The sequence below is a fragment of the Amborella trichopoda genome, chromosome 10 (genome assembly GCF_054954075.1).
Source record: "Amborella trichopoda isolate Santa Cruz 75 chromosome 10, AtrichopodaSantaCruz75HAP2 v2.0, whole genome shotgun sequence".
NCBI lineage: Eukaryota > Viridiplantae > Streptophyta > Magnoliopsida > Amborellales > Amborellaceae > Amborella > Amborella trichopoda.
This window is the reverse complement of record NC_142345.1, coordinates 775,483-784,980: the sequence shown is the minus strand read 5'-3', so window position 1 is coordinate 784,980 and position 9,498 is coordinate 775,483.

Genomic DNA, 9,498 nt, shown 5'->3' with positions numbered 1-9,498 from the left:
TGCATCTTGCATCACATCATTTGGACCGTCCATTTTTAATATTTTAATATGTATCTTAATGATTTTAACCATTTTTTAAGTCTAAAATTTTATAGTTAGAAATGAAAATGGATTCTCAATGCTTTCTATGAATTTTTAACGCCTAAATTACATCTTATGATAAAATTTGTGATTGTTTTATGTAAACTACACCTATTTAAAATTTGGATTGTATGTAATGAGAGTATTTATCTTCGACACAATGATGTCACGAGTATTTACAATAAGTAAAATCTAACATCTTGGGTGTGTCACAAAGTTGGAGAATTCTTTTAAAAAAGTTTGACCTTAGTCAATTCAATAAATGCGCCATCTAATTTCATATCTAATGGTCAAAATTAATTGTGACCACCATATATTGAAGATAAAAAAAAAAGTTTATATAAAGTTGTAAGATTAAAAATATAGAATTAAATATACACCTCAAAAATCCATTAGAAAAAGTGGTTTTACTATTGAAAAATCCTCTAATTGATCATATTGGAGATATTGAAATATATATATAAAAAAAAGATTTTGAATTCTAAAAGTAGTACATCTTGTACCGTCTGGAATATATATAAAAAAACGATTTTGAATCTCAAAAATAATATATCTTGTCCTGTCTATTTTTAAGATTTTCTATATATTGATAGATCTATTTGATTTTAAGCAATCTTGAAGCTTAAAATTTTATAATTAAATATAAAATTAAATTTTACACCAAAATTAAGTTTTATAATAAAATTGGGAAGTACGTCTTAAGTCAATTGTTTAAAGTTGGAACCATGTGGAAACCATACCGAGTCATTGTATACGTTTCCTTTAAAGCATGGGGACAATAACATGGGGACAATAAATATTATTATTGTGATTATAATTTTCATTATTTTATTTGTTCATGCAAATGTTGTTGGAAAAATAATCATCGAATCAAATCACAAGTTCATTATTGGTAACTGGACAATCAATAACTACATGACACGTGGCAATTAAAAGTATGTGATGTGGGGGAGTGGGGCCCTCCCTGTCTTTTAGAAGGAAAATGTTTCTATAGGGCTGCAGCCCTAGTAAAATAAGTTGGGCCGTCAAATAAGTTGTGAAATAAGAGCATTTTGGACCAAAACCTGATCCAGATCGCTAATCCAGCCCAGCAAGGATTCATGGGGGAACATCCGCCCCACTTATCTGGATTTTGAAACATTAGTTATCCCAGAGATGGTTCCCACATCATTTGTTCAATCACAATGCTTATAGTTTAGGGATTCAATTGCAAGTAATTTATTGAATCTAAGTTATCAAAAGATTCTCATTGTTTAGGTTCCGAATTTGAATAGAGGCAATTAAATTTTTTTTTTGGGAGGTACCCAATTGAAATAAATTAAAATGTAACCTCATGTTGAGACCCTCAATGATTTTGATAGGCTTTTTTTTTTTTTTTACCCATATTTTTCAAGGATCGAAAATTACCATCCTCCATTTTACCATACTTAGACATGTAAAAGATTTGCATCACGGATACGTTTTTTAAGAAAGGTTGTGGTTTATGGTTTCACCCTTAAACAATCAAAAGTAAGGTGTACCTCAAAACTTTGTCATAAGATGTAATTTTGGAGTCGAAAATTCTAAAGATGGTCTGTGTAGCAAGATGTACTATTTTTAGAACTTGAAATATGTATTTACTCTACATGCAGACATCTCATCTCGACATCGAGATGATCAATTAGATGCTTTTTCCAATATCGAAATAGCCTTATTCTTCTTCTTTTTCCTCACTATCAACCCATATAATTTTTTTCCTTTAATAAAACATGCTCTGTCCAAATCAATAATTATCATAATACTGGAGCGCCTCTCTTATCAAAATCGAATCCAATATTTGGAGACAAGTATTCCAATAAAGAGGGCACTTGATATTGTGGTCTTTGCCCATGGTTTATTACCCACTTCTTTCCAAAAGAAAAAATATTAAAAAGATCTTAGAAGGTCATAATCAAAAGAAAAAGCAGTCCGTATATCAAGGGACGCACTTCTACAATAGTGTCCCCTGCGGCATCGAACATCCATCATGGAGATGGATGATGGAAAATGATAGCTCCAAAAAGTTTTAAAATTGATGTTGTTAAAATTATGTCAAAATTTTTATTTTTATATTTTTGAAATTTATGTATTTTGCAGGTTACTACTTATCACTGTTGAGGTTACATATTCCTCAGAATTTTTTAATCTAAAATAAATTTCAGAGAGATGACTCATTTGAATAAGTAAGTCGGGCTCATACAAACTTCGTCCTAATCAAAACTTCTAAAAGGTCACTTCTTGAGAGTTATGCGTAGAGAATGAGTAAATGGAAAGCTTGCTTTTATCTAAAGGGAAAGGTTTTCATGTTTATCATAGAAGTTATATCCTCTCCTTATCATCTAATTGCTCAAATTTGAGCAAAAGCGTCACTCTCCGTTTGATCTTAGATCCGATGTCTCAAAATATTTCATTTTTAGTTTTTTTATACAAATTATATGAATATAAAATTTAGTACGTGCCATCTTTTCATTGGGGCGCACATGTAAAAAATATTAAAAACAATTTTTTGATACAATATAATGATCAAAAGACCCTTTGAAACTTTCAAAAGTATTTTGGTCATTTTATTTTATTGAAAATATTTTTTATATATTTTTCGCTAACGCGAGTTTAATAGAGGAATGGACATCCAAAATTTGGTGTCAAAATAATTTATAGAAAAACATTAAAAACAAAATAGCGTAGAGATGTGAGATTGTGATTGGGGCAATCTTAACCCTCCATTTAGAATGGATGGTTGGATAAGGGGGAGGATAGACTATAAGTATCATATATCTTTCTTTTTTAGTTCAGGATAAAGATTTTTAAGCCAGAGACATCTAGCACAAGTTTAATGGTCCAGATTGAAGGAGACGGGTCGATATCGATGGCTGAGAAATGACACACACATTTTGTTCAACATTTTTTGAGCGCATACATTTCTTTATTTTTTATATTTATAATGATTAAACGAAAGGCACATGTGTGCAAAATTTGCAGTCCATCAAATTTCAACCCTTTTTTCAAAAAAGAATTGTTACCATAGTGTGCTACCATTCATTTCCAGATTCTTCATCTAGGTGACTGGGTTTATACTATTCCTATAGGCTAGTGGATGACATGATCATTTTTCAATAGGGTTGGCAATGGGCTTGGATCCGACCTGGACCCGATGGGTAGACCCAATCCAAGACTGAGTATGGGCCCAAAAATTTGAACCTGGTGCGTCGAGTCCAGGTCCAATTCTTGTACCCGAACACTATTCAGGTCTAGGTTCGGTAAAATTTTTCAAGTCCCAATATCTGAAATATATTAAAATATAGTTAAATATTTAAATATTTTGATTTATGAGTTGGGTCCGACCAAGTCCAGTTAAGTCTGGGTCGGGGTCCGGTCGGACCCGGACTCCATCGTATCCATTGCCACCTATATTTTTCAAAAATATATTGGCTAGTAAGCTTACGAGAACATTTTCCTATGATATCTATGCGCTTTCTAAAGTAATTGTTGCTTAGACCTCCTTTAAGAGCACCAAATGTTTTATCATATTACAAAACTACTAAGATTTTAATAAGGGATTGTATATAATGAGACCATTTATATTTGATACAAGAAAATCACAATTACCGGCAACCATCCGATGTGAAATTTGATAGCTTGGATGTGTCAAAAAGTTCGAAAAAATTTCTTTTAAAGTTTGAGGTTGGTCAATGGAATAATCGCAGCCACCCAATCTCATATCCAACCGTCCAACAATATGACCACATCTTACCAAATATAAATGGTCCCATTTTATACTTTCCCTTTTAATAATCACATTTTGAAATATGATTTGCAGTTTCAAAGTTGCTCCACGTTGTGACGTGACACAAATAATACTTCTACAACAGTATGCACAGTGATTTGCAACTTCAAAGTTGCTCCACGTTGTGACGTGACACAAATAATACTTCTACAACAGTATGCTTCTCAATTGTGCATAGGACGCACACGCACACTACTAAATTATGGTACAGCTAGGGCTGGCAATAGGCTGAGCCTGGTCAGGTCAGCCCTGACCTTAGCCCAAGCCTGGCCTTGGTCCCCATAGGGCCGGCCTGAGCCTAACTAGGACAGGGACAAAGAAGCCCCGGACGAGGCGGGGCTAGGTCGAGCTACGCTTATGCCAATTAGAATCAAAGAAAACACAAGAAAATAACAACAACAAAAAGGCCTGGCCCATCAAAGCACATTTTGTAGTTGAGGCCCTAGTTTTTTAGGACTAGCTCATTGCTAACCTTAGGTAAGTGAGGCCCTAAAGTCATTGACCTTAAAATGTAGAATTACATATGCACCTCAAAAAGCCATCGGTTTGAAAAAACATCTAATTGATCATCTCAGCATCGAAAAGTATGAATATGAAAAAAAAAAAAAAAAAGATTTGGAGTCCTCGAAATAGTGCATCTTGTAATTCATTATCTAGATCATCCATTTTCAAGATTTTCATATCTTTATAGATCTACTTAATTTTAACAAGGTTTAAAGTATAAAATTTTATAATTAGATATAAAAATAGATTTTGAGATAATTGTAAGAATTGTTTTTAACAAAATTACATGTTATGATAAAATTTGGAGGTGTGCTTTAATTGGATTGTTTAAAGTTGCAACCTTAAAAAAAAAACACAACCTTTTTTTAAATTTTTCCCACAGTTTCTCCTAGGGCTTGAAAACTCGACAAGTCGAACCAGACTCACTCGGTTCGACGCGAGAATCGGCAGACGCCGTGCCGGTTCCCTACAATACCGAGAATCCCCCGTGTCTAGAGAGAACCGGGCGATTCCCAATAATGAATCGCCGAGTCTCAACAGTGACTCGTCCAAGAACACGGGCTTCACAGTGTTCTTCAATATTCATGGTTTTTTGTTATTTTCTTATTATTTTTCATCTTTTCAGCTTTATAATCGAATCTTGCAGGCTTTATTTTAAATTTTTCAGTCATTTCAGTCAATAAAAGGTAGTAAAAATCACCGATTTTGATAAAAAAAAAATTGGATCTGTGAAGAACCCTAAAAAAGTTTTAGGGTTCCGCCATTTCTTTGATTTCAAACAAAAGAGGACATCATTTTTTGTAAAATATAAGGGTTATTGATCGTAAGGGTGTTGTTTAAAAGTTTTTGTTTATAATTTATGAGTATTTTGAACGAATACATATCAAATTTGAATTTGAAGCCACGGGTGCAAGAAAAACAAGTAAGAACTGCGTTTTTTTTTTTTCCGTCATTCTATCAAATTAACTCAATATTTTACAAATAATATGTTAAATTTATAGGCTTTTAATTCGTTATAGTATTGTTTACCATCACATGTATTCAATTTGATTTTATTTATTCAATTTGAGCTTGATTTTTGTGAAAAAAAAAAGACTGATGTCTGTGAAGAAAAAATGGACTGCGTTTTTTTTTTTTCCGCCATTCTATCAATTTCACTCAATATTTTACAAATAATGTGTTAAATTTATAGGGTTTTGATTTGTTATAGTGTTGTTTATCATCACATGTATTCAATTTGATTTACTTATTCAATTTGAGCTTGATTTTTTTAAAAAAAAAGACTGGTGTCTGTGAAGAAAAAATGGACTGCGGTTTTTTTTTTTTTTTGTTCCATTCTATCAATTTTACTCAATATTTTACAAATAATGCGTTAAATTTATAGGTTTTTGATTCGTTATAGTGTTGTTTATCATCACATGTATTCAATTTGACTTGATTTATTCAATTTGAGCTTGATTTTTGAGATTGAATGACTGATGTCTGTAAAGAACTGCAATTTTTTTTTTTTGCCTCAATTCAATTGATTTTATTTAATATTTTGATAATAATATGTTAATATTATAGGGCATTGATTCCTTATAGTGTTGTTTATTAAAACATGTATTCCATTTGATGTAATTTATTCGATTTGAGGTGGATTTTTTAGTTGGAACGACTGATGTTACGTGGATCTGTGAAGAACTGTGTTTTTTTTTTTTTTTAATTCATGATCAATTTTTTTGAAAAATTGTGATTTTTCGAAAAATTGTGATCAGTTTTTTATTATCATGAGGAATTAAACAATATTTTTAATTTTTATTGTTAAATTTTTAGTTCAAAAAATTGCATGTTGATAGATTATTTATGTAAAAAAATACATGTTATTATATTTTTAATGCAAAACTGTATTTTTTAATTTGTTGTTAATGCAAAAAAATACATTAACAAATACATGATGTTAAACTGTATTATATTTTTAATGCAGTTTTGCATTAAAAATGTATTTTAAATTTTTTAAATTTTTAATGCAAAAACTACATGTTGTTAAACTGGATTATCATGAGGAATTAAAGTGAATATCGCTGCAAAAAAATCGTGGCATGCATGATAATTATATTATCTTGCATTTTTCAATTTTATTATTAAATTTTTAATGCAAAAAATGTATGTTCTTGATAATTGAGTTGTAGCCATGTTTGGAGCTTGCATTTTTTATTATGTTATCTTGCATATTTGTAATTGAGATGTACAACTATTCGTGATCATTTCAATTGAGTTGGGATTGTACCCACTATAGCATTGTAAATTTTATTTGTGGCATTGTGAATGACTATATCATTGTAAATGTTTTTTATGTCAAATATACGTGTAGTGGCATTATGGATGACTGTAGTATTATAATTTTTTTCTTAATTCTAAGTGTGACTTATACAGATTTTTTTTATCTATAATATTGCATAGATAATTTTTTTTTCTCGATAGGAACTAATTCATGTTTGTCAAAATGAAGATTTGTGACAAGTCCATATGTATTGGCATTGTGAATTACTATACCATTGTAAATATATTTTTTATTGATATTATCTCAATGTAAATTTTTTGTACTATATGGAATGACTGATATAGGCTATTTTTATTTATAATGTTGCATAAATAAAATATTTTTTCCAGTAGAAACTAAAATATTTTTGTTAATAGAAATATTTGGCATTAAAAAAAAATCTAACTTCATGAACTACCCCTACATATTATCACTACACATGGTGATTATTTTTCATGTTGAACTGTCAGGTTAATTTTTAACCTTTTACATATTAAAACAGTTGAACCATGACAAGATCTGCGGAAGACCCTGCATGGCAACATGGGGTCAGACTTGATCCAACAAAAAAGATAAAATTATTTGTAATTACTGCCAAAGAGTGATAAGTAGTGGGGTACATAGGTTCAAACAACACTTGACAAGGGTTAAGGGAAATGTTTTTGCGTGTAATAGTATCCCTAATAATGTAAGAAAGCAGATAACGGCATTTCTCAAGGCTACCAAAGATAAACTTGCAAAGCAGAGGATGGATGAGGAGATAGCTAGTTTATATACGCCATCAAGCGGGAATGATCCAGAAGAGCAATATAATAATGACTTGGAGATGGCCACGAGAATGAGTTTACAGGAAATATACCAAAGGGAACGCGGGTTTAGAATGCCTGATGGTTATGACATGGGCATGCATGGTGGGCTTAGCTCAGACATGCATGGCGGGCCCAGCTCGAGCATGTATGGCGGGCCCAGCTCAAATATGTATGGAGGGGTTGGTGAAAATATGTATCAAGAGGAATCAGACGATGAAAAAATTGTTTCTAGCTTATCTTGGAGTGCTAGTATTGCAGGTCATGATCGTATAGACCCATTTCTCTCAAAGCCTAAGTCAGAACAGATGACCCTCAAAGGCATGGTGAAAGGTACGAGAAACATGTTGGGCAGATATGTTGGTAAATGGTTCTACAATAAATGGATCCCCTTTGATGCAGCCAATAGCCCATATTTTTCACCTATGGTCAACGCAATCCAGAGAGTCGGGCCCGGGGTAAAACCCCCGACGACATATGAGCTCAGTGAGCCAATATTGGATGAAGAAGTAGAGGAAGTTAGAAAGTGGATTGAAGAATATAAATAGAGTTGGCCAAGAACAGACATTACTCTTATGAGTGATGGTTGGTTGAATAAAGTTAGTAAAAAAAAGTTTTTAAACTTCTTGGCCTATTCTTCAAAAGGTACAGTTTTTTTGTCTAGCAAAGACGTATCAGGGATGAAGAAGGATGCAAACTTCTTCGTATGACTATATGATCAGATAGTTGAGGAGGTGGGAGATAAGCATGTAGTCCAGTTTATTACGGACAATGCGCGTGCGTGTGTTTCTGCGGGCAGCAAGTTGATGGATAAGAGGAAGCATCTAATATGGACCCGATATGCTGCACACAGCATCGATCTTATGTTAGAGGAAATCGGCGAGATCAAAATTGTGAATGAGACTCTACAGGAAGCGAGGTTGGTGACAAGATTTATATATAACCATTCTAAAATTTTATTTTTGTTCAAAGAACAGTTTAAGAAAAAAGAGATAATCAGGCCTGTCTTAACCCGCTTTACGACAGATTACTTGGCTGTGGACTCCATTCAGGAATTTGAAGGTGCATTAAAGAGATTGTTTACCAGTGAAGAGTGGTGCATTAAAGAGATTGTTTACCAGTGAAGAGTGGTTAAATGACCGCCTCTCGAAGTCCAGTACTGGGCTAAAAGTGGACGGCATAGTCTCAAATAAAAGGTTCTGATCTCAATGTTCCAGTATCGTAGAGGCCACTTCCCCTTTGGTCACGGTGTTAAAATGATGGATACTGACAAAAAAGCTACCATGAGCATCCTTTATGAAGGTATCGAGAGGGCCAAATCAGTTATTGGCTAGAAGTGTAGTTTTACTAGTAAAACGATCGAGATTATAGAAAGAAGGTGGATCACCAAATTTGGACGCCCAATTCATTATGCAGGTAAATATATATTTATATCATTAGAATGTTTCATTCTAAATTATTTTTTTTATGAAATTTTAAATAACATTTCTCTGTCTATATATTTTCTAGGTTACTACTTCAACCCAAAATTTTTCTATTTGACACCTGAACATCCCCACAAGATTATGGAAGGGGTCAGATACATTATTGCTAGGTTGGAGAGAAGTCATCTAAACCAGGTAGCAAAAATATAAGAGGTATTACTTAATATTTGGGTAAGAACTTGATTGAGTTGTTATATTTATGAGGAATAATGCACTAAAACGAAATATTTTGTTTTAGCTTGCTATGTATGGGGATGCTATAGGATCTTTCGAAACTAGACTTGCCAAGAATTCTCGAACTAAGATAGATCTAGGTTATCCCCTAACTAATATTTTGTTCATTCATATATTTAATCTTATGAATTGTTCTTGCCCTTATAATGTTTTTTTCATTTTAATCCAGCTGAATGGTGGGAGATATATGGTAGTGATGCACCTCATCTAAAGAGGATAGAAATCAAGGTGATCTCCCAAACATGTTCTGCTATTGGCTGTGAGCGAAACTGGAGTACGTTCCAA